Source organism: Salvia splendens, unplaced genomic scaffold (genome assembly GCF_004379255.2).
Source record: "Salvia splendens isolate huo1 unplaced genomic scaffold, SspV2 ctg634, whole genome shotgun sequence".
Lineage (NCBI taxonomy): Eukaryota > Viridiplantae > Streptophyta > Magnoliopsida > Lamiales > Lamiaceae > Salvia > Salvia splendens.
In genome coordinates this window covers 1-15644 of record NW_024599297.1, presented here as the reverse complement: position 1 = coordinate 15644, position 15644 = coordinate 1, and the positions used below count along the sequence as shown (strand labels likewise).

Sequence of the window (15644 nt, the reverse complement as noted above, 5' to 3'; positions counted from 1 at the left end):
CAAAACATATAAATGAAAGATTAAGTCTTTATAGAAATTAAACAAAGAGAAAGAAAGTTAAAACTTAACCATACTTGTCGATACGACGACGGTGATAACCGACGGAGAGGGGGGCAGCAGCGGTGGGTTGCCGCCGTGTGCAGCAACGGCGAGGCGAGGAGGCCGAAGCCGCCGCCTGTGCATGCACAGTGGCGGCGGCGGCAGAGCCGAAAGAGAAGAAGAGAGGGAGAGACGAGAGATAGGAGAGAAGAGAGGATAGGGAGAGAGGGTGAGAAACCGACAGAGAGAGAGTACAGATCTGCTGCTGTCCGGAGACGACCGGACTGCCGGGAGGAGGGCGGCGAAGCCGCTGCCTCTGCACGTCGGCGGTGAAGAGAGAGAGAGAGAAAAGAGAAGAGAGAGGAAGAGTCGGCGGCGATGGCGGGCGGTGGCGCTGAGGATGGCGGCGGCGGTAGCAGCAAGTAAAAAAAGAGGGTCTCTCATTTTAGGCTTACTGTAGAGTGAGGATGATGATGAATGGATATACATGTGGGTTTTGTGTTAATTGATTGGACTAGCATTTTATTTACTTGGGCCAAGGGAGTGAGGAAATTAATATGATCCTAGACCTTCAAATCATAATGGTTGTTTTAATTGGAGGGAAGCCCAATTCCGAAATTTACTTATGTTTTGGGCTGAAAATAAAAGGGAGTCTTCATCTAACTTAGAAAATAATATCTTTTGGGAGCAAATCTATTATTAATTTTTTTTTATTGCTTAAGTTTTAGAACAAGATTTCTTTAAGGTTTATATTATAATTATCTTATGATTTCTTACAATGCTGTAACTAGCTAAAATAATTGATCTTGGGATTTATATTAGAAGTTTTGCGTAAAATTTGTAGTATGGAACGTCACTTAATCGGAGCCGAAATAGCAAACGAAGTAGTAATAGATATGTAAGTTTTGGAAATTTCTTAATGAAGAATAATAATACTAATAATAGTAATAATAATAATAATAGGGTTAAACCTTAAGTTTTTCTTTCTCATTTAATTAGATTAGTTTAAAACTAAATTATAGTACTTTCCTATTGTGATGTTTTCAAAAAGGGTACGTTCGCAAGTAAAGTCGGAACGAAGGATTCAAGTTAAGGGAACTAAACGATCAAGGTGAGCTTTCTTATACTAAAAATACAAATCGTATTTTATGAAAACACGAACACATGTTCGTGATTTTTTTTAAAGATGTTGTCTTGCCATAAATGTTTTTGTATGATGATGCCTATCTGTTTGGCTAAGGCCAAGTGAATTATGAATGATAATACAAGTCGAATTTGGGTCCCAGTGAGGGTGGTGTCCCCGCTCGGACTAGTGTACACGGGATACCTCTGACAGTGAACGGCAGAGAATGTGACCGTGGAAGGTGGCCACCTTCCCGGCACAAGGATACCTCTGACATGTTGGGCAGAGAAGGTGATCGTATGAGAACACCATCTCAGCGGCACAAGATGATCAGATATAGCTTAGTACAGGAGAAAGGGTCCAATGTGAATATTTTTTGTAAGCTCGGGTCTTTTCAATAAAACCCCCGAGTATTACTGTGATGATGGCTTGACAATATTTTCAAATGTATATTGTATATTTCGGCAATGTGTTCACTGAGTACTTTTGTACTCAGCCATGCATATACTTCTAAATTTGCAGGTTGAGTAGTGGAAGAGGGGACACGTGCTGTGGAGAGCAGGCTATTAGCTAATTAAGAATAAAACTCTCAGAGGTTCATGTCTCCACACATGGACCGCGTTCTTTTGCTTCCGCTGTGCCGGTTAAGAGGCAGTGCCTATTTTACTTTTGACTCTGATAATCAGAACTTATATGAACAGTCGCTCGATTTTGCATGATCGAGTGTATTTTGTTATAAGTATTTCCCTTTCGACTTTATTTTGTGTGTCTCGTTCTGCCTTGGCTCTAATTTCCCCTAAATTCTATCCCCGCTTATTATAATCCCTCCTTAGTCACGATTTTCCCGAGTTATGCTATCCTTAGCTAACTGCGGTCGTGACAACATAACATTTGATTTCAATATAATGACAGTAACAAATTAAACTTGTCAAAATATTATAATAACTAAGATAAACATAATAAGTATCAATACAATACAAAAAAAACTTTTCTTCTAACAAACGAAAATTAACAAATCATGAACAAAATTATACTCCATTTACTACCAAAATTCATCACCAGCATTCTTTAAACCTAAAAAAATATAAAACAACAAAATTATTAGTGATAAAATGAACAAAAACAAATAATAAACAATATAAAATATAATTAAATAATACTTGAGATAACCTGATTAGCTTATTCCAATGCAGAAACTATAACACCTACATATCAAGAATATTAAAACTGAGAAAACATCAAATTATATAAAATTAAACAAATAATAACCAACTATAAATAACAATAAAAATAAAAATAGATCTTACCATTAAACACAATACCATCCATAGACACCATTGTAAAATTCAAACCACCATTAAAAAGTTTAAATATTTTCTTTGGCATTCCCGAACCAAAGTCAAAGTCCTGAAACACCATTGAAACCCTACCTGCAAATTATTTAGAAATAAACTGCTATATTAACAAACAATATTACATAACAAAATCAATCACACATGCTACGAAAACAGAATAAATTAATATTAATAACAAAAAATGAATCACTTAGCGAATAAATGAAAACAAAAATCATATAAATAAAATGCCCCAAAAAATACATAACAATTAACTAACAACAAAAAAAATACTATAAAAATATAAATAAAATACCCCATAAAAAACACAACAAATTAACTAACAAAAAAATATACAATAAAAAAATACCTTTATCATCTAATAAAATTTCATCTTTAGAAGTAACCAAAGACAGCTCAACATTGTCAGACTTGTTAGACACACAATCACTTCTGTTTCGAGCACAATTTTCTTCTACAACATTTTCATTCACTTCAACTAAACCTGAAATACAACAACCTACAATAAAAGCAATAAGAATAAAGCAGGTATAAAAATATAAATGCAATACAAATCACTAAAAATATGATTATCACATAGTCAAATTATCATTATCAGTTTGCAATTTTTACACAAATAATACGCCATCAGCAACCAAAACATAGATTTAACCTATACATATAAACTAATACATACATTCTCACGTCTAAATATTCTATCATAAATTTTAAATTAATAAAAACTTTAAACAATTGATGTTACTCTATAACAATAAATAATGCTACTCTATAACAATTTATTATAAGTTGAAGTCGAAACATATTGGTTGCAATTTAAACTTATATATACAAACAATGTAAACCTATACTCACAATTTAACTTTTTAATTTATGTCAATTAGCAATAAATGCAATACAAATCACTGCAAATGATTTCTGTTTGCATTAATTGGCAATATCAAATTTCAGCAGAAAGATAATTATTACATATTTAACCTATACATATAAATTAATACATACATACATACACACATCTAAATATTCTATCATAAATTTTAAATTAAGCAAAAAATTTAAAAAGTTGTCAATCAACAATAAATGAAACCACCTCAAAAACAGTGATTTAGATTTTCTATGCAACCTTCAATACATACAAATACGTATAACACATTCACAACTAACTTGTTAATTATTTTAATTACATAAATAAACTTAGACAATTCAAGAATATCGATGCAAAGCAAACTAATAACTACACTTCGATCAGTTAGTGAGCACTATGCTATGGTTATAACTTCAATCACTAAGTAGTACTACACCCTAGCCTCATGGACTACTAAACCCTAGAGTTTTATGTGTATTAAACTATTAATACATACAAATACCTATAACACATTCACATTAACACTATGAAAATATCGATGCAGCAAACTGATAACTACACTCAAAATAACTTTTGACATTTTTACAATATTTTATGAAAGAAGAACAACAATCAGGAAAATATACAACTGTCACAAACAAATGAAATATCTGGTTGAACATCGCTTAAAAAATCAAATGTTCTTAATTCATCTATTTAATAATTTTTACATCTATTAGTTAATGTAGTATTTTATGCAGAATATTACATATCAAAAAGTACTGTATTAAATTGTAAACAATATTTGCTAAGTAGGTGCTACAACCTAGCCCTATGGATTACTAAACCCTTTGGGAATGGATTAAACTTCGATTAATTAGTGAACACTATACTATGGATATAACTTAAATCAATAAGTAGGTACTACACCCTAGCCTCATGGACTACTAAACCCTAGAATTTTGTGTGTATTAATACACACAAATACGCATAACACATTCACACCATGAAAATATCGATGCAACAAACTAATAGAATAAATTAATTAGTGAACACAATGCTAGGTATAAAATAATTACTTGCAACTAAACAAAAATTTATATACTTCATCGCCAAAAAAAATTTAAAATTTATTTTGCAACAAACAAAATTTCATTCAACAAAATTTCATCAAATTGTCATATATTCTAATAAAAGTGAATATCCAAAAACATTATATCAATCATATAGTTGGATAATCGATGAACAAACTTAGTACATACAAATACATTGTTATCAATGTTATTTTATTATTTCAACTTCCACTCATTGTTCAACATTCCACAAATTATACAACTGTTACACATAAAAGAAGAATAAAAAAGGTCGATATTCTCTATTCAATACTAAAACCATATAGTATAAAATTAGGGTTTGTATCTATTTGTCCTATATATACAGGGTAACAACTTTACACAACTTTTCAATTGTCTCCACCGTCTTCCAAATCAAACTACGTTTTCGCCTATTCAGACCTCTCTCCACCTTCCATATTTAAATTGAAACTGCGTTAGCTCATTCTCAGCTCTTCCTGCAAAAAATAGAATTCTGTGTATTTTTTTTTTTTTTTTAGAATTCTGTGTAATTTATTCTTTGGTAATTTACATTTTTTGCTTTCCTTTTAGATCCAGATCTATAAGGTAAAATCATTTAATATCGATGAATTTCCTCAGTTCTGTTGGTTTTCCTTGTGCAGTACTTGCAGTGAACAATGGCGAACATCTGCGTAAAAGTTGAAGACGATTTCTGCAAAAGGATTGAAGATATTGTTAAAATAATAAATGAGTTTTTATTTTTTTATTGTTATTACCTTGCACCTTTGTAATAGATAGGCAAATAAAATAAAATGAGTACACAAACAAATGATTAAATAAATAAAATATAAAAAAAGCGAAAAGGAAACAATACTAAAACCCAAAGAATTAAACAACAAAGATTTTACCTTTATAATCTGCAAAATAAGAAATCATTAGCGTTTAATGAATTAATGAATAAATTTTAAAAAAAAAAAACATTGAACAAAACAATACTAAAACACAAAGAATAAATTACATAGATTTTACCTTTATTATCTGTAAAATAAGAAATGGTTAACCAACAGTGATTAATTCGAAATAAAAGAAAATAAGAAGATGAAGAGAGATATAAAAGTAACAGTAATACTAAAACACAAAGAATAAATTACACAGATTTTACCTTTATTATCTGCAAAATAAGAAATGATTATTAAGTAGTGATTTATTCGAAATAAAAGAAAATAAGAAGATGAAGAGAGATATAAAAGTAACAGTAAGAGTGTAGAGGGAGAAATAAGAACCTGGAGTTTATAATTGAGTGCAATTGCAACTGATATTTATAGAGAAATTTCTGAGTATTTCAAATTCAAAATTTGTTTCCCTCCTATTTTTTGACTCTAAGAAACGATTCATGTAGAAGAGGGAAAACCCCCTTTTTTTGGGGAAAAAACTCTCTTTTTTTAGCGGGCAAACCCTCATTATGCAATTGTTTGAATTGTATATACATATAGATAATGTGTATATATATATATGATGTGATGTAATCAGCTTTACAACTAATTAAAAGGCTTTTAACCACTGGATTTCATGCATAAAGTGTGTACTCTCATTTAAACTATTGGTTAATACATTTGAATTGGTGAATGACATTAGAGCATCTCCAATGGCGGACGTCCGGTCGGACATCTACTACGGGCGACCGGGACGTCCGCCATTGTAACGAAGCAACTCAGATACGGACGTCCCGTAAGGACGTCGGATGTCCTCGGACGTCCGGGCGACGGGCGGGCGGACGTCCGCCATTGTGGCGTGGGTCGGACGTCCGGTATTATTTTTTTTTTTTAACTCTATATATACGGCTCGTTGAACTTCATTTCATTCGCACCACTTGTGTTAACAAGTTTCTCGCACCACTTGACGTTGATGTGATTAAATTTTTTTGTTTTATTACTATGTTATTTTTTTTTCGAATCATGTATGTTTTTTTTAATGAAGTTGTTAATTTTTCTCGTTCGTATTCGTGTTGAAATTTTATTTCCGTAAACGTAAATTGTTTTATTTGTGAATTTGTGATTTTTTTTATTGCGGGAAGTCCTAGTGGGAATGGCGGATTGTGCAGGGGAAGTCCTAGTGACGTGACAGTGGGATGCAAAGTCCTAGTGACGTGGCATGAGGTGTTTTTGGGAAGTCCTAGTGGATGTCCGAGTGGGACATCATTCGCCCCTTTTCATTCTCTCTCTGAAACTTCCCCAGATTTGCGACTCTGACTTCTCGTTGCTAGGGTTTGTGACTGGACTCAGCGGTGTTCCAGTGAGTTTTATGTGGAGCCACGGTCAGAAGAGATCAGCTATATATTATTGTTGAATAGAACGTTTTAGTTCGATTATGCAATTCGTTTTGGTCTTTCTGTGAAATTGTAATCTGGTGGAGTGAAGACTAGAAAGTGAGTGATCAACTTTGTTCTTACTGATGTATATTGGTATTAACCTTTGAATTGCAGGAGAATAAAAATTGTAGTTAATTAGCTACTTCATTCATACCGTTTAAAAAAAATATGCTGAGTAGTAAAATTCACTTATTATGCCTTTTTGAGAGGGTTGAGATTCGTTTTTCCCGATTTTTGCAGCGTTCTGTGTTCTTATCTGATTATTATCTCATTTGCAACTGCAAGTACACATTGAATTGGTGTTAGCGGGATGGCTTGTTTCTGTGGTTTTGAAGATTGCGATTTATTTACTTTTGGCTTCTAATATTTTTCCGGTTGCTTGTTTCTTGGGGGATATTTCAACGCGGAGGTGAAAGAAGATTCGTATATAAACATGAAGAAAATTTCCTACAGCTTCAGTGCTGGTTAAAATAATTTTAAGGAATGACAGATTCGCGCATGTATGAGGTGAGTTCACCATTTCTGGTTGTTATATGATTAAATACTAGCACATTAGTGTTTTATTAAAGAGAAATGGGGGAACACTTAATATAACATCTTCTCCTTCTCCTTTGTTTTGTGTGGAGCTTTCGGCAAAATATTCTAACCAGACTATAGAAATAGAACCATATCTGTTCGTTGAAGAAATTGTACTTGAAATCATTTTCATCTGAGTGTAAAGTATGAGAGAGATAGAGATAAAAAAATCTTGTAAGCTTATTAGTTAAGAATGCCCCCCCCCCCATTAGAGAGAAACTTACCATTAACAGAAAGTAGCCTAATTTTTGTTATGGATTGTGATGGCTAAACCATATATTGGTTTATCTACTTACTGTTCAAAGTCTGTTAGGTGATAAATACCTACTATCAGAACACGTAGCAATTGTTAACACTGATATGGGAGACAAGCTGGGTTGTTAGTGAACAAACTTTATAGTTAAAATTCAAAAAATAGCTATAGTTCTTCTGTTCACATTATCGGGTTGGGAAGCATATACTTCTATGATATCACTTCAATGTCTAGATGAGTGATGTTAATATGTCTAGGTTCGACTCTAGATTCCAGACAAAATTGATAAGGTGAACAAAAAGTTCCATTAGTGTTTCATTTTAATACATTCTGTCATGTATGTTTGGACGTCATTAACTTTTGGCCTACGTGGTCGTGATGTACAAAACATGAACCAATGATGAAACATTTTGTACCAACATGAAATAATAATGAAACTTTTTTGTATCAATATGAAACAATGTTAAAACATTTTGTACCACATGTAGGCAAAAAGTTGACTTTGTCTAAAAACAATTGACGGAATGTATTAAAATGAAATGCGAATGAAGATTTTTGAATGGAAACTTCAAACTTTTTGTACTAACATGAAACGCTGATGAAACATTTTGTATGAATAGGGTAATTACCCCTGAAAATTCTGCATGAAGTGATATTCATCAAGTGTTGTTGCATTCATTTCCACTTTTAATTTGTAGTGAACCAGTTTAGTAGCCCCAGTTGCCTCTTATTTTAAAGGAGTATTGAAAAAAATGAGTCAAATACATGCTTTGAGTTTGTTTATGATTCATGCTGAGCTGGAAAGCTAATTTATGTTGTTTGATCTTTTGCATTACTCTCCTAACCTGGAAATTTAACAATTACAATACGAGATTATACTATCCAGCTGCTTTAACGAGGGCCACAGACTTCTTCCTTGTGATTTTAGAACCCATTACTGGAACTATTGGCTTGTCACTGCATGACTCATTTGTGATTTGGTACAGTTTATGCATTTATGCAAGTATCATATGAAGTTATTTCAGCTGAAACTCTGTAATGGCTGTCACAGTTTGAAGACATAGGTTGGGATGATCTTTGTCAGAGTGATGACCATATAGTGCCTCGTCCTTTGGAAGATAATTCTCTCTTGCGTGATAGCTCCAAGAAACCTCACTTTGAAGAAATAAATATTGCATTTAACACCGAGGACAGACAATATGCTGGACATGTTGATCAAGGAAGTGAAGAAGGAAAGTTTTCATTATTGAGTAAAAGGAAGTACAGAATGTCGGAAAGAGATTCTACACCGGGTGCACCAGGTGGTGTATTTTCTTCCTCAACAGATCCTGAATCGACCAAAGAAGCATCTAGTTTAGGTTCTGAGAAAGCCACTTCCTCAACTAATGTTCATGAAAGTAGTAATACGGATACCCATGGTAATCAGTTTTGTGTTGCTGGTACCACTGGCTTTAAGACCAACTCCTCCACTGATGCTCTTGGTGACATAACTCATGCTGGAAACAATCTCAATTTCTTTGAAAATGATGAAGTCAAAGATTCAAGTGATTTCTTTAATTTTGGTTGGCCTGAAATAGAGAACTTTGAAGACGTTGACAGGATATTTAGGTAACCCTGAACTCTTTCACCATGAGGTTTTCGAGTTATGTTTTATTTTTGTTCATAATGGCCTACTGCATTTCAGGAGTTGTGACTCAACATTTGGACTTGGAGCCAGTAGAGAGGATGAGTTCCGCTGGTTTTCAGCACCAGATAACATCGGAAGCACTGGAGAACTTGTCAATTCAGACTTCAAATTCACATCACCTGAGTCGAATTCTGCCGAAAATCTCTCATCAAACCATACCTTCTTGAAGGGCCATTCTTCAAATGATGGTGCCATGGTGGGTGCACCTATCAGGCTCAGAGATGGTTCTTGGATCTCAGAGAACCCTGAATCTCACGTGTCCTTTGTGTATGGACCTGCTATTGCGAATGGCGAGCAAGGATGTAACCCTAAAGCACATGTAAGTACACATCACAATGTTTTGAAGCCTGTATCGGCCCTATTGGGTTTAATTTTTCGTAATAGTGATGTGGAACCACTTCGTAATAGTTGTGGACTTTTGCCACCCTGAACTGATCATATTGGGGTTGGCAGGGTGTGGGTGTGGGTGTGAGTAATAGTGCAGAATATATTACTTCTGTATGGTAAATGTACTTTGTTTATGAATGTCAAATGCTAATCCATCTCTAGATGATTTTTCATGATAGTGATATGAAACCACTTCTTTCCATGTTCTGGGGCGATAGACTGATAGTTGAGACCATTTTTGCATATTACTAAAAAAACAAGTGTGTTCTATCCTTATAATTGTGGACTTCTTGCCACCCTGAACCAATCATCTTGGGGGTGGCAGGGTGTGAGTTTGAGTTTTATGAATTTCAAATACTAATCCATCTCTAGATGTTGGGTGTTTTAAAACTGTACCACAGTTTCTAAAATTGTACTTCACTTTACAGCTGAACAGGCACCAAAGTCAGGTGAAGCTGCAGAACCAGTTCAAGGGAAAAATAAAAGAGCATGATTTTGGAAATGGTGCAAGTAAGCTTCCGGATGACGCAGTGCACCCCCTTCTAGGGCCAAGTGTTATCAAGATTTCTCATTCCAGCAACAACCAATGCATGTTTTGGTGCCAGATCCCTGTAATTATTTACAAAATCACCTCCCGTATGTGCATCCAGATAACAGTCCTTCGTCTGATCTGACATCAGTAAATCCAACATCTTCTGCTATCAAAACTGAGACAAATGAGTTGACATCTCCACCAACCAGAGATTCCTCCCATACACCCAATCTGTTTCAATCTATAAATGGCTCTCATGACCTTCCTCTTCCTGAAACAGTTCCAACAGGAACTGGAAAAGGAGGAGTAAAGCTAAATCGTCGCCATGGTAGTCAATCTCAAGTCAAGAGCAATATAAAACCTGCAAACATAGTGGTGCAAGCCACCTCAAGCAATCCTGGTTCTATGACCGAAGAAGCGCATTATACCCAAGATAAGTCAGAGAATCATAGTGAGTTGGCAGAAGTACGCCACTTCATTCCAGCAGAATTAGGATCCTCAAATGTTCAAGAAAGCTCAACAAGTTCTGGAAAGGATGATGCTTCTCTTGGAGCAGCTAGTTTTCGCCAGCTTAAGCTGGTTATGGAGCAGGTATCATCTGGTCCTAAGATTATGAATACTAACTTCACAGTCAATCACAAAAAGGGCACTGTATCATTCTTCTGGAATAAAGGACAAAAACTAGTTACCAGTATTGTGGCACACAGATAGAGTATGTGAAGTTCGATACTCCTTTTTGCTGATACTAACTTAATTCAAAGTCTGCTAGTCTATTTTATGTAGCTTTCCAGTCTTTGTGAAACTATTTTGCTGAAGTCTGTCCACTTTGAAATTGCTGCATGCATGCTAACTTGATATAAGTAGTGCAGTACATCATACATTCTGAAATTCTACATGACATACATTTTGACATTTTACATGATATACATTCTGAAAATCGGATTATGTCCCGAATTCATTTTATTTTTTGTATTTTAACTAGGGTTCTGTCTCATCTTACCAACAATTTGTCGTTGAAGTTTATTACTTTCCATTATTAGGCCCTGTAGATTGAAATAGCCCTGTCATTGAGATTTGCCTGGGAAAGGATTTGCCACAATCACATGCTCATGAGGCCTAATTCAAAATTGTAGTTCTGTGCACATCAATGACTGCCTTTCATGCTGATGAAATAGTTTGAGCAGTACCCTTAGATATTTATTTGAAGGGCAAATTGCCAAAATAGTTTGGTTTTTCCCGTGAACTTTAAATGTTGCATGAAAAGTCATGAACTTTATCAGATTGCGTAAATTTCCCATCCGATCCGACCCGATAGATTTCCGACACAAATTTATCCTACGTGGCGCGCCGGATGCGTGACTTGGCAAATGACAATTTATGGTTCAATTTGAATTGTGGAATTAATGCTACTTTTATGCTGAATTCGATTTGAATGCTTATGTCGATTTGTATGTTGAATTCGATTTGTATGTTTTCATTTGTGCTACTTGTATGTTTGTGATAAGTCCGGGGTCAAAGGTTCTAAAGATAGAAGAGAAACAATCAGAATTAGTTGAGTTGCCAAGTCACGCCTCCGGCGCCACGTAGGATAAGTTTGTGTAGGAAATCTATTCGGTCGGTCGGATGAGAAATTTACACAGTTTGTTAAAGTTCATGACTTTTCATGCAGCATTTAAAGTTCACGGGAAAATCCAAACTATTTTGAAAGTTCATGACTTTATAGGCAATTTGCCCTTATTTGAATGAAATGTCGAATGGACTGTCTGAAGTGGACGAGGAGTAAATAGTTTCGGAGTACATATAGTGATATTAAAGAATTTATATAACTGCCTAAAAGCATGGAAGAAACCAGATGCAGCAAATTAATAGTATAACAGATGCTTATACATTAAATTTATTAGGTTAAGGAAAGACTGTCTGTTTGGTCCATGTTATTTTGTGACCAAGAACACTGTGTCAACTGTGGTGTCCATTCTATCATGATCACCACATTCTTCATTGAGTATAAAACATCTTACCTTGTTACACATTTTGGTTTGTTGAATTATCTGTGTCCATTGTTGGATTAGTTGGATCTAAGAACGAAGATATGCATAAGAGACAGTTTGTACCGTCTTGCACGGAGTGCTGCAAAAAGGCATAACCATGCAAACTCAAACAGCAGCTTTGATGTTGTAAGAGATGCCAGTGGAACATTAGTAGCTGAAGGAACAAAAAGGTATGAGAACTCTTCCCTGCATTATTGTATGTTAATCTACCTTTATAAAAGCATGAATGTTCCTTATAGTGCACTAAGCTGAAGATTACTCCCTTGCCTCCAGGCCACTTAAACTTAAGTTACATGCTAACTCTCTTTTGTCCGTCCCGGGCACAACAGCTTTGTGGATATTGAAACGGATACAAATCCTATAGACCGCTCGGTAGCACACATGCTGTTTCACAGACCTTCTGAGTCATCCCCTGCATCTGCCCAAGATTCACTGCCATTCAAGTTGCCAAGCATGGTAAGCTTTTCAATTAATGTCTGTCTATCACCAAGTACACGTGTAACTAACGAGATAGTCTTGTGCGCTGGTAGGTACGGGGTTCTGACACAAGTACACCTGTAATGAACAACTTGATAGACAGTGAAGAGGCAGGTGACTGCAAACAATTGCTCTCAAAGAGTTAAGATGATCTTGGTGGCCATATGAAGTTCTTGTATAAAGAATTTTGTGTGCTTATAGTAGAGCTCAACTTTCTTTGATCCTGATAGAACTTCCATGGTCTAACCCTGCCATAACTGTGATTATAGTGAGTTGAAGAAAAATACACTTAGCAGTTCAGTTACTAGGTTTCTTGTATAAATGTCAATATGGTGTCTAGCTTTAGGCTCCAGCTATCAACTATACTATTAGAATTTCATTTTATGCATTTAATGTGCAAATATAAATAATAGTAGTATCTCTAGTTAAGTTGGACCAACGTCATATTCTTGTCATTAATTGTTTTTGTGCTATCAATGTTGTCTAATATGACTACAATATGATGTAATCCAATGCTATAAAATAACGACTTGTCTGAAAATTCAAATCCAAAGTCTTATCTAAAAAAATCTAATCCGAACTATAAAAATTCTAAAATTAAATAATACTATAATCAAGAGGGGAGTGATTAATTGCTAATTACAACTAATTTAAGACTATAGGATTTTAGAAATCTTATGGTCTATAATTTGCCATGTGTAATTTTGTTTTTTATTTTTTAATATTAAAAAGATAATAGCAACCATTAAATTTAGGGTTTAGAAACACAATGTCAATACAATGTATAAAATACATCAACACAAAGTCATGACAATGTTAATACAATTTCATATTGTCATTGTACAAGTATTGTATTAACATATTATGTGCAACATAAAACTATTACCAAAATTTATGAAAACTTTCAAAAAAAATTTCAAATTTTGACATCAGAACATATGCAAGTGGGATCTCGTTAGAATCTTTATGAAATTATCTTTAATTTGATATATGTTGTGCATAAAAATAATTTAAATCGAAAAAATTATATGCGTTTTAATGTTATGAGATATTTTTCAAAAGTTAGTTACAACTAATTTTATTGTAAATTGACCTTAATACCCTTATTGACGTTTTTTGTTGATGATATTGACATTCCGAGGTTGATGATCTAGGGCTTTGATTTGAATATCTAATGACTATTATTTATTGTAGTTAGCAATTAAGTATATAGTTTGCAATATAACAATTCTCATAACCAAGAAGTATAAAAATCTAAAGAAAAATTGATAGAATATATTCACATTCATTTTGGGACTGTTCATAAAATTAGTCTTATTTGTATTATAAACTTTTTCATCACCTTTTCTTATGTGATAATAATACTTTACAATCGAGTCGGGCTGATCTACTTGACAACTCTAGCTACGAATTACAATACTTTTATGTCTAATGCATCTGCCCAAAATTATACTCGTTCCGTCTCATAGAAATAGACTAGTTGGAGATACGAATTTTAATACATAATTAGTAAAGTAAGGGATAATGTAAAAAAATAATTGAAATAATGCAGCGGGTGGTGAGGCCTATAAATGATAAAGTAAAAAAGGAGAAAATGTTTCTATAAATAGATACAAACTATTTATAAGAGATGGACAACAAAGGAAATTCGGCATATATTTATGGGACAAAGGGAGTATTTTGGATTTGCACCTATAAATGACAAACATTTAATATTACTCCCTTCGTCCATCATTACCGGTCACTAGTTTCCTTTTCGGTCGGCCTGTCAGTACTTGCCACACTTACTTTTTATTCCATATGTTTCATAGTAGTTGAGTCATTTCTCTTTTTAGTAAAAGTCAACATATTTTTTTCCACTTACTTTACTTTTTCTTAGTACTTTGTTCTCTCTTCTTCTCTCTACTTTTTCATTTCTACTTTATTCTTTCTTTACTTAACTCACTTAACACAATTTTTCTTAAATCGCGTGCCGAAAAGAAACGCATCAACTACTACGGAACGAAGGGACTACTACTTTTGTTAATGAACTTCACATTTTATTAATTTTAACTCATTTGTATTTTATTATAAAACTAATATATTAAAAAGAACAAATATTACATTAAATTTTCAATCCATTTTCTATTATATTTATCGATTCAAAGTGTGATAATCAATGGTGGGTTGAGGGAGCAAATAGTTATAAATTATTTTTACTAATTAATGGAGTAGTAAAAGATAAAATAAAAAGACAAAATCCTATGACGAGGCGTAGACATTTGACGAACGTAGGGATTGAAACAGTACAAATAATCAAAACCCCCTCAATTGTTAATCATACATTCCCGCAAAATAATCGCAGAGCGTTAAATCCCAATAGGTGAAGAAAATCTGAAGAAAAATTGACCCAAATTTCAAACTTGTATAAATAGATAGCAGCAGGATCACACGCAATTCGAATCCTTGCTGAGATACTTCTTTTTATGTGAGAAAAAGAGAAGGGTTGATTAATCTCCTTAGTCAAACCCTCCTTTTTTTTTCTCCGTTGCCGGCCGCCGATCAGTCTCTCCCTCGTTCGGCTCCGGCACCACAAATCAAGAACTAGAAAAAGAATAGATCTTTTGGTCTGTCGAATATATCGTTGATTTATTACAGAAATTCCTGCTTCCGTTGTATTTACCATGGATGGAAAAATGTTCAATAAGTTGAGGAATTTGGATGGCATACCCCAAGGTCAAATGAGATTTCTACAGCCGTTCGCTATCTGGAGTGTTATCACCCTCGTCTCCTCTTTCTTCATTGGTTTGCTCGTCATCTCGGAATTCAGTATGTATTCTTCAACTTCACTGATGTTTAATATGAAGCCTATGTTTTGATCTTGGGCAGGGTTATATAAATTGTGT

At 34.0% G+C, this 15644-nt stretch overlaps 1 pseudogene; it reads left to right on the top strand.

Moving 5' to 3' along the window:
• The first annotated feature begins 6667 nt into the window (after positions 1–6667).
• Positions 6668–13188, top strand: LOC121790828 (annotated as a pseudogene).
• Positions 13189–15644: the final 2456 nt, after the last annotated feature.